Here is a 26,100-nt window from a genome sequence, read left to right as displayed (position 1 = left end):
AGTGCTCAAGAGGACTGCAAAATAATACAACTTTTGCTAATAAAAGGACATTTTTATTGTATGTAGATGTTCTGCAATGAAGCGATTCAATTTTGATGAATATGTAAAAAATGAATTAAATGTTATGTGACTCTTGTCCCATCCCTCCATTATTCCACCAATGAATCTGATTATTCCTTCAAATCTGCAAGAAGATTTTGATCAGCTGAAGAGTTCAGTGCATTCCTTTAAAGAGCTTGGTCATGGAGGCTCACTTTCTGGCACATATTCAAATACAGGGAAATTGTAGTCAAAATTAAAATAGCCATGAGCATATTACATATGCTCCTTATGCTGTGTGTACAGTAGGAACTATCCACTAAAAGTATGTTTTGCTATACACATATTGTAAAAAAGCTTTTGATTAAAACTGAAATTAACAGATGTGAATTTCATTTTGACTAGAATTTTCTTTTTAGAATTAGTTGCTTTAAGTGCCCGGTGCTCAGGAGGTTAAAAGTAAAAACGGATGCTGGTTAAAAACAACTAATTCGTCTATAAAAAGGTTTTAAAGGGATATGAAACCTAAAAAAATTGTTTGTGAATCAGACAGAGCACACAATTTAAAAAAAAAGTTTCCAAATTACTTCCATTATCAAATTTGCATTGCTCTCGTATTCTTTGTTGAAGAGATACCTAGGTAAGTGTCTACAGCACTACATGGCAGGACATAGTGCTGCCATCTAGTGTTCAGGACATAGTGCTGCCATCTAGTGTTCAGGACATAGTGCTGCCATCTAGTGTTCAGGACCGTGGCCGGACTTTTAGCCGACGGACACTTGGCCGACGGACATTTGGCCGAAACAAGTGGCTGTCACATAACAGTCCGGCCACGAGATAGATTTGATAGATAGATACATAGATTAGATAGATAGATCAATAGATGCAATAGATACATTTGATAGATACGATAGATAGATAGATTTGACAGATAAATAGATAGATTTGATAGATAGATAGTTTCCCAGACAGAGAATTACAAAACGTGCGGCCTGGGACCCATGGTAAGGTTCCCAGAGGCAGTTGCGGCGCCCGAGGCTCTGATTAGAACAGAGCACTCTGGAACGTATCTGCCCTCGGCCGAAATCGGAACATTCTTTAGCTTTCTGTCTGTCAGCCAAATGTCCGTCGGCCAAATGTCCGTCTGCCAAATGTCCTTCTGCATTTTGTCAGAGCACCGTTCAGGACATAGTGCTGCCATCTAGTGTTCAGGACATAGTGCTGCCATCTAGTGTTCAGGACATAGTGCTGCCATCTAGTGTTCAGGACATAGTGCTGCCATCTAGTGTTCAGGACATAGTGCTGCCATCTAGTGTTCAGGACATAGTGCTGCCATCTAGTGTTCTTGCAAATAGATAACATTCTTACAAAACTGCTGCCATATAATATTCCAGACAAGTGCAGACTCCTGAGCTTACGTCCCTGCTTTTTTAACCAACGATACCAAGAGAACAAATAAAGTTTGTTAATAGGAGTAATTTAGAAAGCTGATTAAAATGTCATGCTCTATCCAAATCAAGAAACACAAAATGTGTTTTTCATACTCATTTTAAGTCTATGAAACAATTTTAAATACTATTAAAATGACCTCTTTATTGCATTTATTGTAGATAGCATCATACCTGCTGGACATAGCACACAAGTCAGGGAGATCTGGAGAGCCATTATGTCAGGGTGGGTGGCGTAAGGTTGGAGTTTTGGGAGGAGCTGGACAGGTCATGGGTGGAGCTGGGAGGACTTGTAAAGGCAATGAGAGCTCGCATAAGCATTTGGCTCCCACATGAAGAGCTCTGCATGGAACAGGATAAACGTGAAATACTTTAAAGTGGCATTATGAGGTGATTTGTGTATGAATCTAGTTTTATGTATTTTTTACTACTGTGTTTGTTTGCTGTAGATTATGAATGCCCTCAGTGTAAAAATTATGATCAGAAAGTGAAAATTGTTTAACATTAATACTTCTATTTAATTTGCAGCAGAGGGCTGGTCTGAGGCCTTTGCTTTCCTATCATGACTTCATAGAAATAGTTTCCAGTTTCACTGAGAAAAGTGCAAACAGAAAAGTACCTAATGAAAGTGAAACCTTTTCCCTCACCCACATGCGTATCCTCTTGGTGTGCCTGCCATTCCTAGGGAGCCTAGTCTCTTCTCTGTGTCCAAAACAGTAAACAAAACCTCCAGCAAATTGCATAGCAATCACTGCAACCACTCAGCAATGTAAGCAAGGCTTGATATTAGTGCCACTCACACCTCCAGCTTGTCCCACACTCCCATGTGTAATAAAGCTAAACAAGAAATAACTACTGGAATAAGCCCTGATCAGCTGACAAAGTGAAAACACAGCTAGGGAGCCAGTAAATACAGTAGATTTGCATCATCAACAAATTCATAATAAAAAGACAATGCAATAGCACTTAGTCTGAACTTCAAATGAGTAGTAGATTTTTTTCTGAGAAAAATTCAAAGATATGTCTATTTCCACTTCCCCTGTATCATGTGACAGCCATCAGCCAATCACAAATGCATATACGTGTATATTCTGTGAATTCTTAAAGGGACAGTCAACACTAGAATTTTTGTTGTTTAAAAAGAAAGATAATCGCTTTATTACCCATTCCCCAGTTTTGCATAACCAACACAGTTATAATACATGTTTTACCTCTGTAATTATCTTGTATCTAAGCTTCTGCTGACTGCCCCCTTATTGCAGTTCTTTTGACAGACCTGCAGTTTAGCCAATCAGTGCTCACTCCTAGGTCACTTTACGTGCATGAGCTCAATGTTATCTATATGAAACATGTGAACTAATGCCCTCTAGTGGTCAAAATGTATTCAGATTAGAGGCAGTCTTCAAGGTCTAAGAAATTAGCATATGAACCTCCTAGGTTTAGCTTTCAACTAAGAATACCAAGAGAACAAAGCAAAATTGGTGATAAAAGTAAATTGGGAAGTTGTTTAAAATTGCATGCCCTATTTAAATCATGAAAAAAAAATTTGGACTTGACTGTCCCTTTAAACATGCTTAGTAGGAGCTGGTGATTCAAAAAAGTGTAAATATAAAAAGATTGTGTACATTTTGTTAATGGATGAAAATTGGAAAGTTGTTCAACCAAATGGTTAAAGCAACACCCAAAAAGCTCAGTTGAAGGAAATAAAAAAAATAAAAAAAATAAAGACACACACAACCTTTTCAGAGATATCCTTGCTAGCGGGTCTCAAAATAGACTTGATAAGTGATCTGAGCAAGAAAAAAAGTATAATGCTGGGAAGAAACATGAGAATCTCCAAATCTGCCAGTTCAAAACGCCTAAATCAGGTCAACTAATTTTACACATAAAGGAGTATAAAGTAAGGTAAAGTAAGCAAACACACAGTGGTATACACTAAAAAGAAACAATGCATTCATCAGTAAATCAAATCTGAAAAATCTCCAGAAACAATAATACCGAAGACATTTTTAAACACTAGTAAATAAAAAAAGCACAGGAGTAACTAATTTTGATAAAAATATATCTCATATCTCTCACGTAATTTACCTGAGAGATATGAGATACATTTTTATCAAAATTAGTGGTGTGTGGCACAGCACATGAGAAGATTTTCATCTGTCCCTTTCCCTTTCTGTTCATTTGTGCTTTAAACTGCCTCCCCGAGCAGACATGTTGCACATGCACAGCAATGTAATTTCTCTAATGTCTGCCTGGGGAAGCTGGGCACACACGCTGGTTCTAGAGTGCAGCTAGAACTAAGGATAATAAATGTCTGCCTGGGGAAGCTGGGCACACAAGCTGGTTCTAGAGTGCAGCTAGAAGTAAGGATAATAATGTCTGCCTGGGGAAGCTGGCCACACAGGCTGGTTCTAGAGTGCAGCTAGAACTAAGGATAATAAATGTCTGCCTGGGGAAGCTGGCCACACAGGCTGGTTCTAGAGTGCAGCTAGAACTAAGGATAATAATGTCTGCCTGGGGAAGCTGAGCACACAGGCTGGTTCTAGAGTGCAGCTAGAACTAAGGATAATAATGTCTGCCTGGGCAAACTGGGCACACAGGCTGGTTCTAGAGTGCAGCTAGAACTAAAGATAATAATGTCTGCCTGGGGAAGCTGAGCACACAGGCTGGTTCTAGAGTGCAGCTAGAACTAAGGATAATAATGTCTGCCTGGGGAAGCTGGCCACACAGCCTGATTCTAGAGTGCAGCTAGAAGTAAGGATAATAATGTCTGCCTGGGGAAGCTGGCCACACAGGCTGGTTCTAGAGTGCAGCTAGAACTAAGGATAATAATGTCTGCCTGGGGAAGCTGGGCACACACGCTGGTTCTAGAGTGCAGCTAGAACTAAGGATAATAAATGTCTGCCTGGGGAAGCTGGGCACACAAGCTGGTTCTAGAGTGCAGCTAGAACTAAGGATAATAATGTCTGCCTGGGGAAGCTGGCCACACAGGCTGGTTCTAGAGTGCAGCTAGAACTAAGGATAATAAATGTCTGCCTGGGGAAGCTGGCCACACAGGCTGGTTCTAGAGTGCATCTAGAACTAAGGATAATAATGTCTGCCTGGGGAAGCTGAGCACACAGGCTGGTTCTAGAGTGCAGCTAGAACTAAGGATAATAAATGTCTGCCTGGGGAAGCTGGGCACACAAGCTGGTTCTAGAGTGCAGCTAGAACTAAGGATAATAATGTCTGCCTGGGGAAGCTGGCCACACAGGCTGGTTCTAGAGTGCAGCTAGAACTAAGGATAATAAATGTCTGCCTGGGGAAGCTGGCCACACAGGCTGGTTCTAGAGTGCAGCTAGAACTAAGGATAATAATGTCTGCCTGGGGAAGCTGAGCACACAGGCTGGTTCTAGAGTGCAGCTAGAACTAAGGATAATAATGTCTGCCTGGGGAAGCTGGGCACACAGGCCGATTCTAGAGTGCAGCTAGAACTAAGGATAATAATGTCTGCCTGGGGAAGCTGGGCACACAGGCCGATTCTAGAGTGCAGCTAGAACTAAGGATAATAATGTCTGCCTGGGCAAGCTGGGCACACAGGCTGGTTCTAGAGTGCAGCTAGAACTAAAGATAATAATGTCTGCCTGGGGAAGCTGAGCACACAGGCTGGTTCTAGAGTGCAGCTAGAACTAAGGATAATAATGTCTGCCTGGGGAAGCTGGCCACACAGCCTGATTCTAGAGTGCAGCTAGAAGGATAATAATGTCTGCCTGGGGAAGCTGGCCACACAGGCTGGTTCTAGAGTGCAGCTAGAACTAAGGATAATAATGTCTGCCTGGGGAAGCTGGGCACACACGCTGGTTCTAGAGTGCAGCTAGAACTAAGGATAATAAATGTCTGCCTGGGGAAGCTGGGCACACAAGCTGGTTCTAGAGTGCAGCTAGAACTAAGGATAATAATGTTTGCCTGGGGAAGCTGGCCACACAGGCTGGTTCTAGAGTGCAGCTAGAACTAAGGATAATAAATGTCTGCCTGGGGAAGCTGGCCACACAGGCTGGTTCTAGAGTGCAGCTAGAACTAAGGATAATAATGTCTGCCTGGGGAAGCTGAGCACACAGGCTGGTTCTAGAGTGCAGCTAGAACTAAGGATAATAATGTCTGCCTGGGGAAGCTGGCCACACAGCCTGATTCTAGAGTGCAGCTAGAACTAAGGATAATAATGTCTGCCTGGGGAAGCTGGGCACACAGGCCGATTGTAGAGTGCAGCTAGAACTAAGGATAATAATGTCTGCCTGGGCAAGCTGGGCACACAGGCTGGTTCTAGAGTGCAGCTAGAACTAATGATAATGTCTCCCTGGGGAAGCTGGGCACACAGGCCGATTCTAGAGTGCAGCTAAAACTTAGGATAATAATATCTGCCTGGGCAAGCTGGGAACACAGGCTGGTTCTAGAGTGCAGCTAGAACTAAGGATAATAAATGTCTGCCAGTGCCTTTTCAGAGATATCCTTGCTAGCGGGTCTCAAAATAGACTTGATAAGTGATCTGAGCAAGAAAAAACATAATTTTTGCTTACCTGATAAATTTATTTCTCTTGTAGTGTATCCAGTCCACGGATCATCCATTACTTATGGGATATTCTCCTTCCCAACAGGAAGTTGCAAGAGGATCACCCACAGCAGAGCTGCTATATAGCTCCTCCCCTAACTGCCATATCCAGTCATTCGACCGAAACAAACAGAGAAAGGAGAAACCATAGGGTGCAGTGGTGACTGTAGTTTAATTAAATTTTAGACCTGCCTTAAAATGACAGGGCGGGCCGTGGACTGGATACACTACAAGAGAAATAAATTTATCAGGTAAGCATAAATTATGTTTTCTCTTGTTAATTGTATCCAGTCCCATTACTTATGGGATACCAATACCAAAGCTAAAGTACACGGATGATGGGAGGGACAAGGCAGGGATTAAGCGGAAGGAACCACTGCCTGAAGAACCTTTCTCCCAAAAACAGCCTCCGAAGAAGCAAAAGTATCAAATTTGTAAAATTTTGAAAAAATGTGAAGCGAAGACCAAGTCGCGGCCTTGCAAATCTGTTCAACAGAGGCCTCATTTTTAAAGGCCCAGGTGGAAGCCACAGCTCTAGTAGAATGAGCTGTAATCCTTTCAGGGGGCTGCTGTCCAGCAGTCTCATAGGCTAGGCGTATAATACTCCGAAGCCAAAAGGAAAGAGGTTGCCGAAGCTTTTTGACCTCTCCTCTGTCCAGAACAAACGACAAACAGGGAAGATGTTTGACGAAAATCTTTAGTAGCTTGCAAGTAAAACTTCAAGGTACGGACTATGTCCAGATTATGTAAAAGACGTTCCTTCTTTGAAGAAGGATTAGGACACAATGATGGAACAACAATCTCTTGATTGATATTCTTGTTAGAAACCACCTTAGGTAAAAACCCAGGTTTGGTACGCAGAACTACCTTATCTGCATGAAAAATCAGATAAGGAGAATCACATTGTAAGGCAGATAGCTCAGAGACTCTCCGAGCCGAGGAAATAGCCATCAAAAACAGAACTTTCCAAGATAAAAGCTTAATATCAATGGAATGAAGGGGTTCTAACGGAACTCCTTGAAGAAATAAGAACCAAGTGTAAGCTCCATGGGGGAGCAACAGGTTTAAACACAGGCTTAATTCTAACCAAAGCCTGACAAAATGCCTGGACGTCTGGAACTTCTGCCAGACGCTTGTGCAAAAGTATAGACAGAGCAGAAATCTGTCCCTTTAAGGAACTAGCTGATAATCCTTTGTCCAAACCCTCTTGGAGAAAGGACAATATCCTAGGAATCCTAACCTTACTCCATGAGTAATTCTTGGATTCACACCAGTAAAGATATGTACGCCATATCTTGTGATAGATTTTCCTGGTAACAGGCTTTCGTGCCTGTATTAAGGTATCAATGACTGACTCGGAGAAGCCACGCTTTGATAGAATCAAGCGTTCAATCTCCATGCAGTCAGTCTCAGAGAAATTAGATTTGGATGGTTGAAAGGACCTTGTATTAGAAGGTCCTGTCTTAGAGGCAGAGTCCATGGTGGAAAGGATGACATGTCCACTAGGTCTGCATACCAGGTCCTGCGTGGCCACGCAGGCGCTATTAGAATCACTGATGCTCTCTCCTGTTTGATTTTGGCAATCAGTCGAGGGAGCAGAGGAAACGGTGGAAACACATAAGCCAGGTTGAAGAACCAAGGCGCTGCTAGAGCATCTATCAGCGTCGCTTCTGGGTCCCTGGACCTGGATCCGTAACAAGGAAGCTTGGCGTTCTGGCAAGACGCCATGAGATCCAACTCTGGTTTGCCCCAACGATGAATCAACTGAGCAAACACCTCCGGATGGAGTTCCCACTCCCCCGGGTGAAAAGTCTGACGACTTAGAAAATCCGCCTCCCAGTTCTCTTCCCCCTTGATTGTTGATGTAAGCCACAGTCGTGATATTGTCCGACTGAAATCTGATGAACCTCAGTGTTGCTAACTGAGGCCAAGCCAGAAGAGCATTGAATATTGCTCTTAACTCCAGAATATTTATCGGAAGGAGTTTCTCCTCCTGAGTCCACGATCCCTGTGCCTTCAGGGAGTTCCAGACTGCGCCACAACCTAGAAGGCTGGCATCTGTTACAATTGTCCAATCTGGCCTGCGAAAGGTCATAGCCTCGGACAGGTGGACCCGAGACAACCACCAGAGAAGAGAATCTCTGGTCTCTTGATCCAGATTTAGCAGAGGGGACAAATCTGTGTAATCCCCATTCCACTGACTTGCATGCATAATTGCAGCGGTCTGAGATGTAGGCGCGCAAATGGCACTATGTCCATTGCCGCTACCATTAAGCCGATCACCTCCATACACTGAGCCACCGAAGGGCGCGGAATGGAATGAAGAATACGGCAAGCATTTAGAAGCTTTGATAACCTGGACTCCGTCAGGTAAATTTTCATCTCTACAGAATCTATAAGAGTCCCTAAGAAGGAGATAAGGGATAGAGAACTCTTTTCCTCGTTCACTTTCCACCCGTGCGATCTCAGAAATGCCAGAACTATATGTGTATGAGACTTGGCAATTTGAAAGCTTGACGCCTGTATCAGGATGTCGTCTAGATACGGAGCCACCGCTATGCCTCGCGGTCTTAGAACCGCCAGAAGTGAGCCCAGAACCTTCGTAAAGATTCTCGGGGCTGTAGCCAACCCGAAGGGAAGAGCTACAAATTGGTAATGCCTGTCTAGAAAGGCAAACCTTAGGAACCGATGATGATCTTTGTGAATCGGTATGTGAAGGTAGGCATCCTTTAAGTCCACTGTGGTCATGTACTGACCCTCTTGGATCATGGGTAGGATGGTCCGAATAGTTTCCATTTTGAAAGATGGAACTCTGAGGAATTTGTTTAAGATCTTTAGATCCAAAATTGGTCTGAAGGTTCCCTCTTTCTTGGGAACCACAAACAGATTTGAATAAAAACCCTGTCCTTGTTCCGTCCGCGGAACTGGATGGATCACTCCCATTACTAGGAGGTCTTGCACATAGCGTAGGAATGCCTCTTTCTTTATCTGATTTGCAGATAACCTTGAAAGATTAAATCTCCCTTGTGGAGGGGAAGCTTTGAAGTCCAGAAGATATCCCTGAGATATGATCTCCAACGCCCAGGGATCCTGAACATCTCTTGCCCACGCCTGGGCGAAGAGAAAAAGTCTGCCCCCTACTAGATCCGTCGACGGATAGGGGGCCGTTCCTTCATGCTGTCTTAGAGGCAGCAGCAGGCTTTCTGGCCTGCTTGCCTTTGTTCCAGGACTGGTGAGGTTTCCAGGCCTGCTTAGATTGAGCAAAAGTTCCCTTTTGTCTTTAAGCGGAGGAAGTTGATGCTGCACCTGCCTTGGAATTTCGAAAGGCAAGAAAATTAGACTGTTTGGCCTTTGATTTGGCCTTGTCCTGAGGAAGGGTATGACCCTTACCTCCAGTAATGTCAGCAATAATTTCTTTCAAACCAGGCCCGAATAAGGTCTGCCCCTTGAAAGGAATGTTGAATAATTTAGACTTTGAAGTCACATCAGCTGACCAGGATTTGAGCCATAGCGCCCTACGCGCCTGGATGGCGAATCCGGAATTCTTAGCCGTTAGTTTAGTCAAATGAACAATGGCATCAGAGACACATGAGTTAGCTAGCTTAAGAGTTCTAAGCTTGTCAACAATTTCAGTCAATGGAGCTGTATGGATGGCCTCTTCCAGGGCCTCAAACCAGAATGCCGCCGCAGCAGTGACAGGCGCAATGCATGCAAGGGGCTGTAAAATAAAACCTTGTTGAATAAACATTTTCTTAAGGTAACCCTCTAATTTTTTATCCATTGGATCTGAAAAAGCACAACTGTCCTCAACCGGGATAGTGGTACGCTTTGCTAAAGTAGAAACTGCTCCCTCCACCTTAGGGACAGTCTGCCATAAGTCCCGTGTAGTGGCATCTATTGGAAACATTTTTTCAAATATAGGAGGTGGGGAAAAGGGCACACCGGGCCTATCCCACTCCTTACTAATAATTTCTGTAAGCCTTTTAGGTATTGGAAAAACATCAGTACTCACCGGCACTGCATAGTATTTATCCAGCCTACACAATTTCTCTGGCACTGCAATTGTGTCACAGTCATTCAGAGCAGCTAATACCTCCCCAAGCAATACACGGAGGTTCTCAAGCTTAAATTTAAAATTAGAAATCTCTGAATCAGGTCTCCCCGAATCAGAGACGTCACCCACAGACTGAAGCTCTCCGTCCTCAGGTTCTGCATATTGTGATGCAGTATCAGATATGGCTCTTACAGCATTTACGCGCTCTGTATCTCGTCTAACCCCAGAGCTATCGCGCTTGCCTCTCAATTCAGGCAATCTGGATAATACCTCTGACAGGGTATTATTCATGATTGCAGCCATGTCCTGCAAAGTAATCGCTATGGGCGTCCCTGATGTACTTGGCGCCATATTAGCGTGCGTCCCTTGAGCGGGAGGCGAAGGGTCCGACACGTGGGGAGAGTTAGTCGGCATAACTTCCCCCTCGACAGACCCCTCTGGTGACAATTCTTTAATAGATAAAGACTGATCTTTACTCTTTAAGGTGAAATCAATACATTTAGTACACATTCTCCTATGGGGCACCACCATGGCTTTAAAACATAATGAACAAGTATCCTCTGTTTCAGACATGTTTTTACAGACTAGCAATGAGACTAACAAGCTTGGAAAACACTTTAAAGCAAGTTAACAAGCAATATAAAAAACGTTACTGTGCCTTTAAGAGAAACAAATTTTGACAGTGTATGTAACAAGTCAGCAGAGCATTGCACCCACTTGCAAATGGATGATTAACCCCTTAATAACAAAAACAGAATAATAAATGACAAAAACGTTTTTTAAACACAGTCACAACAACTGCCACAGTCTACTGTGATTGTTACCCTCCTCAAACACGACTTTGAAGCCTTTTGAGCCCTTCAGAGATGTCCTGTATCATGCAGAGGGAAGCTGAATGTCTCTGTCAGTATTTTTATCTGCACAGAAAAGCACTAAAATAGGCCCTTCCCACTCATATTGCAACAGTGGAAAGCTTCAGGAAACTGTCTCTAGGCAGAAATCAAACCAAACAATGTGGAAAAAAACTAGGCCCCAATAAGTTTTGTCACCAAACATATATAAAAAACGATTAATATGCCAGCAAACATTTTATATTACATTTTTATAAGAGTATGCCTCTCTATTAATAAGCCTGATACCAGTAGCTATCACTGCATTTAAGGCTTTACTTACATTAATCCGGTATAAGCAGCATTTTCTAGCAAATTCCATCCCTAGAAAAATATTAACTGCACATACCTTATTGCAGGAAAACCTGCACGCCATTCCCTCTCTGAAGTTACCTCACTTATCAGAATATGTGAGAACAGCCATGGATCTTAGTTACTTCTGCTAAGATCATAGAAAATGCAGGCAGATTCTTCTTCTAAATACTGCCTGAGATAAACAGCACACTCCGGTACCATTTAAAAATAACAAACTTTTGATTGAAGAAATAAACTAAGTATAAAACACCACTCTCCTCTTACGACCTCCATCTTTGTTGAGGGTTGCAAGAGAATGACTGGATATGGCAGTTAGGGGAGGAGCTACATAGCAGCTCTTCTGTGGGTGATCCTCTTGCAACTTCCTGTTGGGAAGGAGAATATCCCATAAGTAATGGATGATCCGTGGACTGGATACACTTAACAAGAGAAAAAGTATAATGCTGGGAAGAAACAGGAGACTCTCCAAATCTGCCAGTTCAAAACGCCTAAATCAGGTCAACTAATTTTACACATAAAGGAGTATAAAGTAAGGTAAAGTAAGCAAACTCACAGTGGTATACACGAAAAAGAAACAATGCATTCATCAGTAAATCAAATCTGAAAAATCTCCAGAAACAATAATACCGAAGACATTTTTAAACACTAGTAAATAAAAAAAGCACAAGAGCATGAAAGAGTAACAGATAGCAAGCAGGAGAGAGAAATATTTTTTTTTTACCCGAGAGATATGATTATATATATATATATATATATATATATATATATATATATATATATATATATATATATATATATATATATATATATATATATACACACATATACATATACATACATATATATACATACACACACACACATATATATATATATATATATACATATACATACATACATACATACATACACACACACACACACACATATATACACATACACACTTGCTGCCAGATTAAACTTTTTTTTAATCAAAATTAGTGGTGTGTGGCACAGCACATGAGAAGATTGCCATCTGTCCCTTTCTGTTCATTTGTGCTTTAAACTGCCTCCCCGAGCAGACATGTTGCACATGCACAGCAAAGTCATTTCTCTAATGTTTGCCTGGGGAAGCTAAGCACACAGGCTAGTTCTAGAGTGCAGCTAGAAGTAAGGATAATAATGTCTGCCTTGGGAAGCTGGGCACACAAGCTGGTTCTAGAGTGCACCTAGAACTAAGGATAATAATGTTTGCCTGGGGAAGCTGGGCACACAAGCTGGTTCTAGAGTGCAGCTAGAACTAAGGATAATAATGTCTGCCTGGGGAAGCTGGGCACACATCCCGATTCTAGACTGCAGCTAGAACTAAAGGATAATGGAGTGGATGGTAACCTAATTGGCTGCACCATCATGTGATAATTGTGAGAAAAAGTTGTGGATCCATGGGGCAAACTGAATATATACTACATACACACACACACACACACACACACACATTCATTAAAATTATGGGGGAGATAAAAAACTGAAATTAAAATCCTCCATGTCTCAAAATTAAATCAATATAAATATTTGCATAGGAAATTAGCACATCTAGGCAAGATTCCCCGCTTGCTTTTTCCCAGAAATACTTCATATACAATGTTACCAATGCACAAGAAAATTCTGGGTAAGATATGCAAATTCTCAGTTTTTTTGCTTCAAATACTGTTTTAACACAGTGATCCTCTTAACAGGATTATTGCAGAAATCACTCATTAGACAGCCTGTTTCGTTCTTTTTGGGACTCATCAGTAGGAGATAGATTTCTGGTTGCTGCATTGGTAGAGCTACTTTCAGGGTTAAACCAACATTCATTAAAATTATGGGGGAGATAAAAAACTGAAATTAAAATCCTCCATGTCTCAAAATTAAATTAATATAAATATTTGCATAGGAAATTAGCACATCTAGGCAAGATTCCCTGCTTGCTTTTTCCCAGAAATACTTCATATACAATGTCACCAATGCACAAAAGAATTCTGGGTAAGATATGCAAATTTTCAGTTTTTTTGCTTCAAATACTGTTTTAACACAGCGATCCTTTTAACAGGATTATTGCAGCAATCCAGAAATCACTCACTAGACAGCCTGTTTCGTTCTTTTTTGGAACATCAGCAGGAGATAGATTTCTGGTTGCTGCATTGGTAAAGCTACTTTCAGGGTTAAACCAAAATTCATTAAAATTATGGGGGAGATAAAAAACTGAACATGGAGGATTTTAATTTCAGTTTTTTTATCTCCCCCATAATTTTAATGAATGTTAGTGTAACCCTGAAAGTAGATTTACCAATGCAGCAGCCAGAAATCTATCTCCTGCTGATGAGTTCCAAAAAGAACGAAACAGGCTGTCTAGTGAATGATTTCTGGATTGCTGCAATAATAATGTTAAAAGGATGCTGTGTTAAAACAGTATTTGAAGCAAAAAAACTGAGAATTTGCATATCTTACCCACAATTCTCTTGTGCATTGGTAACATTGTTTATGACGTATTTCTGGGAAAAAGCAAGCAGGGAATCTTGCCTAGATGTGCTAATTTCCTATGCAAATATTTATATTGATATTATATTATATATTTAACCTGTATATCAATATCAACACACTGCAAAATATAGGTTTTCCATCCAACATTTACTGTCCCTTTAAAGAATGGATAAAAGTTAGCAATACTGTGAAAGAGTGATTGATTGAATGAATGAATGTAAAAAATAGTAAGAGACACCCTTGTCAAGCTGCTAATAGTCAAATAAATGTGCCAACACAATTTTATTTAGCAAACAAAGAGAATTTGGTGACCCAATATTAAGCCAAACCAGCTCAGTTTCCAGATGCATGGTTATTTATAAGCAAGGTGTGCCTGAGTTACTGAAGAAACTAGAGCCCCCACAGGAAGGGAATAGATATGAACAGATTTATTTACACATTTGCAACAGAAGTATTGTATTTTCAGTGTATCACATGCCATTTAATTGGGGACACAGTTTGCAGACTTCCTTATGTTAAGCCCTTTAGAGAAGGTGACTGAACTATCACAAGCAAAGTAAATGACCGCCACTTGTATCCAGGGGCATTTGTCAGGTAGTGCTGAATTCATTTCAACGAAAGTGAGGCAACAAGGGACCGAGGAACAGCAAACGTTCAAAGCAAATCATGTAATGATGTCCCACTGCTGCAATACGTCTTGTTGAAACTACAAATGAGGATCTTACATTATACAGCAATGTTCAAATGTATTTGATTTTTAAATTCATTCATGAAATATCTTATTGTGCCTCATTATACAAACATTATTAAGGCCCGGTCACTCCACGATCTCTATGCCTTACACCTAGATGGCAAATTACCCTGTCTTTCATTCATCCATAGGGGGTTACAATGACAATGCCGCGGATGCCATCTGAAATAGGGAGGAAAAAAAATCTCTGCTTCCATAAACCTGCAATTTACTGCACAGTAACCAATTTGCATCATCATGGGGGATCTGCTTCTTGCTAACACAGTTAATGGGGAGACCAAATAAAATGACAGCAACAAACACATAAAAAGTATGAATATGTCATGTTACACTTGCTATACCCACAAAACCTTATTTGCTTCCATAAGAAACAGTGAAAGAATATTACTATAAACATTGGAAGGTAATAGGGCATCGCTCAAGCACAAGGGGGAAGGTAGACCATTTCTGCCCATGATCTAGTTTTATAGTAACACAAAAAGTATGGTCCTAAGCACTTATATAGCTCTCTCCCACCAGAAGCAAGGAACTGTGAAAGGGTCACAGGTAAGAAAGCAAAACAAGTTCCATTACGGTTACATGCTTTCAAGGCAGCCAAGAGGTTAAATCACCTTTATATGGATGACTCTCATAATTCACTTAATTTTATATATACATTAGTATAACATATGGACACTCAATATGGATGCTACAGTACAATATATTTCTGCCCTAATTACCTAGAAACAGATTACAGCAGCATCACAGGTGCGTGCCAGAGAAAGTCACTAGAACAGTCACAGTGCTTGAAAACCCCTGGGAGACAGGCTCGTAAAATGCTATTTCTGGCTCCTCAGTTTTTTTTAAATTCTTATAACTTTGAATCTTTTGTAACATTGTATACTGTATCTTCATAAATATTGTCTTTCATATTAAATAATGCAAACACATAAATACAAACCTAGAGCACAAAACTGCCGTTTCCATTAGAATATATTATATGCAGAAATTCAGAAATATAGCTAATAAAAAGCCAACTTATGATTCTAATTTGCCATCATTAAAAGGGACGCAAAAAAAAAAATACTTATGCATATTATTCTCGGGGTTAATGTTTGCTCTGAATAAATCTTTTAATCTAGCAAGTATTTACCGTTTAACCCCTTAAACCTAACTGATGTAGGTACTACATCAAAGTGTACTTTGCTCAGCATACCCTGTTGACTTAGTACGTCCGTCCAACCTTCTGCCTCATGCTGTGGTCCTGGCTGTAAGATTTAACAGCCGAGACTGCATCCAGAGGCAAAAGGCATGTGCCTTCATATGGTAAGGAACCCCTGATCTTCCTTTACCAAGTTTGCCGATGCAGACAGGGACACACTGTGACTTGTGGTGGTGGTGTGGCAGTGAAGGAGGAAAGCGGGTGGGTAAGGAGGGTTCCCTTCTAACAGAAAAAGATTTGGTGAGGGAGGGATGGGTTCCCTGTACTACAAAAACCATGTGAGAGAGGGGGTTCTACTTTCGACTTAGGGGTGAGGGGAAACTGCTACACACTACAGAACAAAAATACAAACTGTGTACTGACAGACAGCTGCTAGTACTTAAGATACCTTTTACAACTATTTGTCTTATGACTGCAGTAGTTGTGTGTAAATAATTTCAGTGAGAAATGCAATGTTTATTATTATTATTAGTTGTAGAGCGCCAGATTCCACAGTGCTGTGTATGTAAAAAAAAAATATATAAAATATATATATATATATATATATATATATATATATATATATATATATATATATATATATATATATATATATATATATATATGTAAATAAAATTAAAAAAAAATCACGAGGCTCTATTTCTGATGAAAGAGACATAAAACCCCAACATTTTCTTTCATGTCTGAGACAGAGCTTTCAATTTTAAACAACTTTCCAATTTACTTCTATTATCTAATTTGCTTTGTTTTCTTGGTATCCTTTGTTGAAAGGAAGGTAGGCTAAGGAACAGCAATTCACTTCTGTGAGCTATCTGGTTATTGTTGTCTCCACTAAAGTGCCTCTTGTTGTTGGCTTACAAAACTTGATCAACTAGCTCCCAGTAGTGCATTGCTGCACCTTCAAATGATTTCAAAAGAACAAAGTAAATTTCATAATAGAAGTAATTTGGAAAGTTACTTAAAATTGTATGTTCTATCCAAATCATGAAAAAAAAAAATGTTGAGTTTCCTGTCCCTTTAAATGGAGAAATAGCAAATATGCTAAACATTCTCCGGTACTTTGGGCAAGTTTTTCTTTAAAATTCCCAGCCCTGAAGGGATTAAATACCTTTTTAACCAGAATCCAATTTCTATAATTTACAAATATGCGCTCTTATTGTTCCTTCAATATCAACTAAAGTTATATCATTATACTAGAACTTGCTCCAAAACCATGACGCAGAAAACACTACTGCACAAATCTTTATTTTTAATGCGTCAGACTAAGCATTGCTATACAGGTGGGGCAATAAAGGTATACAGGGGAGGCCTGATCCCTAGAGAGCTTACAATCTAAAGACAATCCAGTATTCTGCAACAAAGCATCATATATGTATCAGCAATACCATTCCTCATGGTCAACATGATTTTAAAATATATTAACATTTAAGACTGATTATGGGCTCAAGGGGTTAATTAAACACCATTTATCTCCATAGGCCTTAACATATTCAGTTAATAAAATGCAACTGTACTTCAGTTTAAACACTGCACATTTACTGCTCAGCTGGGATAAATGAGCTGCAGAATTCAAAATCCTTAATTCAGCAGGATTTAGCAGCTAATTAAAAACAGGTCAAAACAGGTTTTTATTTATGAGATGCATTAAAGAATATTGTGACAGTGCTAATATTAGACATTCTTTACAGCAGTTAATTTTCCCCTATACCGGGTTACAGATTTTCCAACCATAGGCCATACTTTGCATTATAAAAAAAATGAATGTATTTAATAATCAAATAAAAAAGGATGAGCTCTACAACTTAAAAGGGACGGTCTACACCAGAATTTCTATTGTTTTAAAAGATAGATAATCCCTTTATTACCAATTCCCTAGTTTTGTATAACCAACAGAGTTATATTAATACACTTTTTACCTTTGTGATTATCTTGTATCTAAGCCTCTGCAAACTGCCCCCTTGTTTCAGTTATTTTGACAGACATGCATTTTAGCCAATCCGTGCTGACTCATAGGAACTCCACGTGCGTGGGCAGTGTTATCTATATGACACACATGAACTAACACCCTCTAGTGGTTAAAAATTATCAAAATGCCCTGAGAAAAGAGACGGCCTTCCAGGGCTTAGAAATTAGCATATGAACCTCTTAGGTTGATCTTTCAGCTAAGAATACCAAGAAAACAAAGCAAAATTGGTGATAAAAGCAAATTGGAAAATTGTTTAAAATTGCATGCCCTATCTGAATCATGAAAGGTTTTTTTTTCGGACTAGACTGCCCCTTTAAGTAAACATTACAATTCTCTTTGATGTAACTTATGTAGACAGAAAAGTGAAGATACCACTAATTTAGTCACCCAACAGTGTGTGAGTGTGTGTGTGTAAAATATATATACACACATACATACATATATATACACACACACGGCTTGAGAAATGGCTCTGCCTGAAACATTACCTATGTCTGACACGCATGGAATAAAAGAATATTGAAGTGATGCAATTTTTATATATATATATTTATGATAGATAGTACCAAAATCAGGGCTTGACAAATCACAGCAGCCACAACTTGCCAACTGAAATGTGACTTCTGGCTAATAAGCGTTTGGATTATACTACATAAACCTATTAATACATTCCTTCCCATGGGACACTATACAGTACAAGCTTGTAATATAAAATGCGTACTTACTAATTGCGTAATCATTTAATTTTAACCCCTTTTTCTGTAACTTAACACTGAAAACTGTGGGCTTTCCAATTCCACTGAGTTTCTATAAAGTAACAGGTGCCATCATGTTGAAAACTAGGTTTCCCCTTATCTTTTGCTGATGACAGATATATAAACAGGCAATAAAGTCTCCAAACACTTTACTGTGCAAACAAAGGCTGAGGGAAAACCATGTTACCCTGTTTCTTTAACATTGTGACAATCCCAGAGAGTGTGGAGTGTATTATGTTATTCAGAAGCCTAACTGTCATAAGACCATCCTACATCCTACACAGTGATTGCTTGATCAGGGTAGTATTTATATCAGTTCCTAACTGGCAACAGCAAAGATTAGTAAAACTAGAGTCTTTTAAGGTAGGTCCTGACTGCAAAGCAGTTGAAATTACAGTTTTAAATGCTTTTAATATAATTATTGTGTATGGAGATTTTATGCATCAGAAAATATGAACTGTGTTGCAAACAAACGTAATTAGTGTTCCTTTAAAGGGGAGATTAAACTGCAGGACAGAATGGCGACTTCTCACTGTGCTATTCGACCTGTACCCGCAGCTCTCTTCAGAGATTTCACCAATGGGCACCAAAGGGTTAAAATAAGAGAAGCTGCAAATTTTCATTCTGGTGCAGGAAACTCGCCTATTCTTACACCGCGACTGGAGTGGTAAACGGATCAGTGATGTTGCTGGATTGTCACTGCGGTATCATGTGCTTTAGCACACACAATACAGAGCGGGAAGTATATATTTTGCAGTTTGCATATACAATTTAAAAAGATCATGAGTGGCAGGGAGAAATAAAGCATCTACAAATATATAAAGCTCCTGCTAATCATGTAGGATAACCCCAAGCTCACAATTCAGCTACCCAGAACATCAACTGTAAATCCACAGCCCTTCTGTAACACAACGCAAGAATACCTAAGCTCCAAAATGGCGGCAACGGGTATTAAGATGTGGAGCTTGATCAGATGGCGCCACTAAGGACCCAACATTTTCTTTCATGGCTCAAGCAGAGCATGTGCATTTCAACAACTTTCCAATTTACTTCAAATTTCAAGGTTTCTTCATTCTCTTGGTATCCAATGTTGAAGGAGCAGCTATGCACTACTGGGAGCTAGCTGAACACATCTGGTAAACTAATTAAAGGCATGTTTGTGCAGCCACCAATCAGCCACAGGATTCCAGTAATCCATTGCTGCTCCTGCGCCTACCTAGGTATGCTTTTCAACTAAAGTGAATTAAGAAAATTTGGTAATAGAAGTAAATTGAAAAGCTGTTTAAAAATCATATCTTCTGTCTAAATAATGAAATCAATTTTGGGGGTTTCATGTCCCTTTAAGAATTATAATCATCAAAAGAAAAAAAAAAGAAAAAAAAAAAGTGCAGATTTGCAATCTCACATCAGTTTTTAAATCTCATGCAGAAACTCCTATGAAACAACATAGAAACAATATCCAGAGAGTAACACAAGTAAAAAAAACAATACTGCAATCATTCCCAGGTGCAGTTCAAAGCTGGAAATGTTCTTTGAGGGTATAGCGTGCTATTTACTTCCCGGCCTTCATTTAGATTTATTCATACATGTAAAATAGCAATAGACAAAGTATACTGAGGCAGATAGTGCTAGACAAGAGGGCATAGGTTATACAATGTTTTAGCTTTATAGTCTATTGAATGCTATCATTATATGATACAGATTAGCTCTGCACATACATTCAATTGCACATCTGAAGCTCTAAGTGTAATATCCAGTACTTGAAATGTCTGCTCAGTTAAAGCCAAGACAAAAGGCAGCTATGACTTCAGAAAGTAAAGTGCAGAAAAGTGATCACCTTCTTTTGCTTCACATCTCCTAGAGAGAAGCATCCGGCTCTCCTGCTGGTGACAAAAACATCAGCGTGTTCATCGTTCCTTGGAAAAAGTCATTTAATAAACAGTGAGGAAGTATGAATGCCACTTGTGAGTTATGGCTGGGCCCACACGGGAGCAGAAAAGATAAGGCCACATACTGTCACCATTACATTTAACAAATAGTCCACTAGAGAGAGTGCGCACCAACTTGCAAGGCCTGAGGTGTTCAATCACCCACAGCATGAAAGGGAGAGCACAAAAACTCCTTGCAAGATGTGTGCTTTATTACAGTGGGCATGATAAAATCTCTCTAAATGTTAGGCAGTTAAAGTAGGAATAAAAAAATACTAAATACAGTACAAGGTTCAGAAATGTATATATGTATATGTATATATTATACACACACACACACACACACACACACACATCAGCTTGAATATGTGTCTTGTAAAAAATATAGTGAAAGCAGAATGCTTTCTGTCTGGGCCTTACATTTTAATAACACAATTACTCAGCTTGTGGAAATGACATCTAAGCCACCTTGACAGACCTTTTCCTACACATATGATTCACAAGTTAGTGGGCTCCACACATAGCTATAAAGGAATAAAGCTTAAAGTCTGTATTTATACAGAAAATTATATTTGTTTATTTCCTAACCGGAAAAAAGTTTCAAAGTATAATCACGTAACAGCTTGTCATCATTGGAATTAAAGCAACGGTTACAAATCTGAATGACACTCTACCTGGAGTCATGTCCCTAATTCTGTGAGATTCATAAAAACTTAATTTCCAAGAGACAGGAAGCCATTTGTTTTAAATAAAATATGTTTAGATACAACTTAAAGAGATAGCTTGAAGGGACACAAAACCCACATTTGTTTTAACACTTCAGATAGATCATGCAATTTTAAGCAACTTTCTAATTTACTCCTATTAAAAATGTCTTCATTCTCTTGCTATCTTTTTAAAAAAAAAGCAGGAATGTGAGAATAGGAGCCGGCTCATTTTTGGTTCAGAGCCAGGATAGCTCTTGCTGACTGGTGGCTAAATGTAGCCACCAATCATCAGCAAGCACTATCCAGGTGTGGAACCAAAAATAAATTAGAAATTTGCTTAAAATTGCATGCTCTATCTGAATCATGAAAGAAAAAAAATTGGGTTTTGTGTCCCTTTAATGCAAAAACTGCATGGTCTATTTTGTATTTAATCAACTGTCTGTATAATAACTCTCAGAAAGAGGTAAAGTGATGGTAAATTCTATTGTTTCCAAACCACTATGATTTACCATCACTAAAAATAAAGACGACCTTCATTTATCAGTTAAAAAAAAAAAGAAAAAAGATGAATAACATAATTTATGTAAGAACTTACCTGATAAATTCATTTCTTTCATATTAGCAAGAGTCCATGAGCTAGTGACGTATGGGATATACATTCCTACCAGGAGGGGCAAAGTTTCCCAAACCTCAAAATGCCTATAAATACACCCCTCACCACACCCACAATTCAGTTTAACGAATAGCCAAGAAGTGGGGTGATAAAAAAGTGCGAAAGCATATAAAATAAGGAATTGGAATAATTGTGCTTTATACAAAATCATAACCACCACAAAAAAAGGGCGGGCCTCATGGACTCTTGCTAATATGAAAGAAATGAATTTATCAGGTAAGTTCTTACATAAATTATGTTTTCTTTCATGTAATTAGCAAGAGTCCATGAGCTAGTGACGTATGGGATAATGACTACCCAAGATGTGGATCTTTCCACACAAGAGTCACTAGAGAGGGAGGGATAAAATAAAGACAGCCAATTCCTGCTGAAAATAATCCACACCCAAAATAAAGTTTAACGAAAAACATAAGCAGAAGATTCAAACTGAAACCGCTGCCTGAAGTACTTTTCTACCAAAAACTGCTTCAGAAGAAGAAAATACATCAAAATGGTAGAATTTAGTAAAAGTATGCAAAGAGGACCAAGTTGCTGCTTTGCAGATCTGGTCAACCGAAGCTTCATTCCTAAACGCCCAGGAAGTAGATACTGACCTAGTAGAATGAGCTGTAATTCTCTGAGGCGGAATTTTACCCGACTCAACATAGGCAAGATGAATTAAAGATTTCAACCAAGATGCCAAAGAAATGGCAGAAGCTTTCTGGCCTTTTCTAGAACCGGAAAAGATAACAAATAGACTAGAAGTCTTACGGAAAGATTTCGTAGCTTCAACATAATATTTCAAAGCTCTAACAACATCCAAAGAATGCAACGATTTCTCCTTAGAATTCTTAGGATTAGGACATAATGAAGGAACCACAATTTCTCTACTAATGTTGTTGGAATTCACAACTTTAGGTAAAAATTCAAAAGAAGTTCGCAACACCGCCTTATCCTGATGAAAAATCAGAAAAGGAGACTCACAAGAAAGAGCAGATAATTCAGAAACTCTTCTGGCAGAAGAGATGGCCAAAAGGAACAAAACTTTCCAAGAAAGTAATTTAATGTCCAATGAATGCATAGGTTCAAACGGAGGAGCTTGAAGAGCTCCCAGAACCAAATTCAAACTCCAAGGAGGAGAAATTGACTTAATGACAGGTTTTATACGAACCAAAGCTTGTACAAAACAATGAATATCAGGAAGAATAGCAATCTTTCTGTGAAAAAGAACAGAAAGAGCAGAGATTTGTCCTTTCAAAGAACTTGCGGACAAACCCTTATCTAAACCATCCTGAAGAAACTGTAAAATTCTCGGTATTCTAAAAGAATGCCAAGAAAAATGATGAAAGACACCAAGAAATATAAGTCTTCCAGACTCTATAATATATCTCTCGAGATACAGATTTACGAGCCTGTAACATAGTATTAATCACGGAGTCAGAGAAACCTCTTTGACCAAGAATCAAGCGTTCAATCTCCATACCTTTAAATTTAAGGATTTCAGATCCTGATGGAAAAAAGGACCTTGTGACAGAAGGTCTGGTCTTAACGGAAGAGTCCACGGTTGGCAAGAGGCCATCCGGACAAGATCCGCATACCAAAACCTGTGAGGCCATGCTGGAGCTACCAGCAGAACAAACGAGCATTCCTTCAGAATCTTGGAGATCACTCTTGGAAGAAGAACTAGAGGCGGAAAGATATAGGCAGGATGATACTTCCAAGGAAGTGATAATGCATCCACTGCCTCCGCCTGAGGATCCCGGGATCTGGACAGATACCTGGGAAGTTTCTTGTTTAGATGGGACGCCATCAGATCTATTTCTGGAAGTTCCCACATTTGAACAATCTGAAGAAATACCTCTGGGTGAAGAGACCATTCGCCCGGATGCAACGTTTGGCGACTTAGATAATCCGCTTCCCAATTGTCTACACCTGGGATATGAACCGCAGAGATTAGACAGGAGCTGGATTCCGCCCAAACCAAAATTCGAGATACTTCTTTCATAGCCAGAGGACTGTGAGTCCCTCCTTGATGATTGATGTATGCCACAGTTGTGACATTGTCTGTCTGAAAACAAATGAACGATTCTCTCTTCAGAAGAGGCCAAAACTGAAGAGCTCTGAAAATTGCACGGAGTTCCAAGATATTGATAGGTAATCTCACCTCCTGAGATTCCCAAACTCCCTGTGCCGTCAGAGATCCCCACACAGCTCCCCAACCCGTGAGACTTGCATCTGTTGAAATTACAGTCCAGGTCGGAAGCACAAAAGAAGCCCCCTGAATTAAACGATGGTGATCTGTCCACCATGTTAGAGAGTGCCGAACAATCGGTTTTAAAGATATTGTTTGAGATATCTTCGTGTAATCCTTGCACCATTGCTTCAGCATACAGAGCTGAAGAGGTCGCATGTGAAAACGAGCAAAGGGGATCGCGTCCGATGCAGCAGTCATAAGACCTAGAATTTCCATGCATAAGGCTACCGAAGGGAATGATTGTGACTGAAGGTTTCGACAAGCTGCAATCAATTTTAGACGTCTCTTGTCTGTTAAAGACAGAGTCATGGACACTGAATCCATCTGGAAACCCAGAAAGGTTACCCTTGTCTGAGGAATCAAAGAACTTTTTGGTAAATTGATCCTCCAACCATGATCTTGAAGAAACAACACAAGTCGATTCGTATGAGATTCTGCTAAATGTAAAGACTGAGCAAGTACCAAGATATCGTCCAAATAAGGAAATACCACAATACCCTGTTCTCTGATTACAGACAGAAGGGCACCGAGAACCTTTGTAAAAATTCTTGGAGCTGTAGCTAGGCCAAACGGCAGAGCCACAAACTGGTAATGCTTGTCCAGAAAAGAGAATCTCAGGAACTGAAAATGATCTGGATGAATCGGAATATGCAGATATGCATCCTGTAAATCTATTATGGACATATAATTCCCTTGCAGAACAAAAGGCAAGATAGTCCTTATAGTTACCATTTTGAACGTTGGTATCCTTACATAACGATTCAATATTTTTAGATCCAGAACTGGTCTGAAGGAATTCTCCTTCTTTGGTACAATGAAGAGATTTGAATAAAACCCCATCCCCTGTTCCTGAACTGGAACTGGCATAATTACTCCAGTCAACTCTAGATCTGAAACACATTTCAGAAATGCTTGAGCTTTTACTGGATTTACTGGGACACGGGAAAGAAAAAATCTCTTTGCAGGAGGTCTTATCTTGAAACCAATTCTGTACCCTTCTGAAACAATGTTCTGAATCCAAAGATTGTGAACAGAATTGATCCAAATTTCCTTGAAAAAACGTAACCTGCCCCCTACCAGCTGAGCTGGAATGAGGGCCGCACCTTCATGTGGACTTAGAAGCAGGCTTTGCCTTTCTAGCTGGCTTGGATTTATTCCAGACTGGAGATGGTTTCCAAACTGAAACTGCTCCTGAGGATGAAGGATCAGGCTTTTGTTCTTTGTTGAAACGAAAGGAACGAAAACGATTATTAGCTCTGCTTTTACCTTTAGATTTTTTATCCTGTGGTAAAAAAGTTCCTTTCCCACCAGTAACAGTTGAAATGATGGAATCCAACTGAGAACCAAATAATTTGTTACCCTGGAAAGAAATAGAAAGTAAAGTTGATTTAGAAGCCATATCAGCATTCCAAGTTTTAAGCCATAAAGCTCTTCTAGCTAAAATAGCTAGAGACATAAACCTGACATCAACTCTGATAATATCAAAAATGGCATCACAGATAAAATTATTAGCATGCTGAAGAAGAATAATAATGTCATGAGAATCACGATGTGTTACTTGTTGCGCTAAAGTTTCCAACCAAAAAGTTGAAGCTGCAGCAACATCAGCCAAAGATATAGCAGGTCTAAGAAGATTACCTGAACACAGATAAGCTTTTCTTAGAAAGGACTCAATTTTCCTATCTAGAGGATCCTTAAACGAAGTACCATCTGACGTAGGAATAGTAGTACGTTTAGCAAGGGTAGAAATAGCCCCATCAACTTTAGGGATTTTGTCCCAAAATTCTAATCTGTCAGACGGCACAGGATATAAATGCTTAAAACGTTTAGAAGGAGTAAATGAATTACCCAATTTATCCCATTCTTTGGAAATTACTGCAGAAATAGCATTAGGAACAGGAAAAACTTCTGGAATAACCACAGGAGCTTTAAATACCTTATCTAAACGTTTAGAATTAGTATCAAGAGGACCAGAATCCTCTATTTCTAAAGCAATTAGAACTTCTTTAAGTAAAGAACGAATAAATTCCATTTTAAATAAATATGAAGATTT

General features: G+C 39.6%; 1 protein-coding gene across 2 annotated transcripts in view; it reads right to left on the bottom strand.

Annotated features, from left to right (window-relative positions):
- MSI2 (musashi RNA binding protein 2) overlaps window positions 1–26,100 on the bottom strand; it is a 986,805-nt gene that overhangs the window by 943,818 nt on the left and 16,887 nt on the right. The gene's annotated exons all lie outside the window — the stretch shown is intronic.

Source organism: Bombina bombina, chromosome 3, assembly GCF_027579735.1.
Source record: "Bombina bombina isolate aBomBom1 chromosome 3, aBomBom1.pri, whole genome shotgun sequence".
In the NCBI taxonomy this organism is placed as follows: domain Eukaryota; kingdom Metazoa; phylum Chordata; class Amphibia; order Anura; family Bombinatoridae; genus Bombina; species Bombina bombina.
The sequence above is the reverse complement of the archived record's forward strand: the minus strand, read 5'-3'. Positions and strand labels throughout refer to the sequence as shown.